Genomic DNA, 440 nt, shown 5'->3' with positions numbered 1-440 from the left:
TTATGTGGTATGTAAGTAAATGCTCCAAAGATTAAAGTTTAGGTGACATATATATAAATAAATAGGAATTGAGTGGTATGCATGTAAATCTTAAAAAACTAATACATAAGTTACATAAAAAATTTCTCTTTTAAATCACAAAGTAGGCTTCTAAAAGAATCAGGTTTTTTTAATAATCTAAACTCAACTAGAGATCTCTCAAAATTTAAGAGCTTTTAACAGGAAAAAAATTTTGCATCATGACTCTAATTAGGGTTTGTCACGTGCACAGACAAGCCCACCTTAGTAAACAAAAATTAATTTAATATATTGGTGGGTCTGTTTGTATACGTGGCAAATCCTGATTAGAGTCATGATACAGTTTTCATCAGACTCCTGATGCAATTTTTTTTTTTTCTTTTTAAAAGACCCATGATTTGAACTACAAACCATAAATATGG

This window comes from Phalaenopsis equestris, unplaced genomic scaffold (genome assembly GCF_001263595.1).
Source record: "Phalaenopsis equestris unplaced genomic scaffold, ASM126359v1 Scaffold000450, whole genome shotgun sequence".
Lineage (NCBI taxonomy): Eukaryota > Viridiplantae > Streptophyta > Magnoliopsida > Asparagales > Orchidaceae > Phalaenopsis > Phalaenopsis equestris.
Note: the sequence above shows the minus strand (reverse complement) of the source record.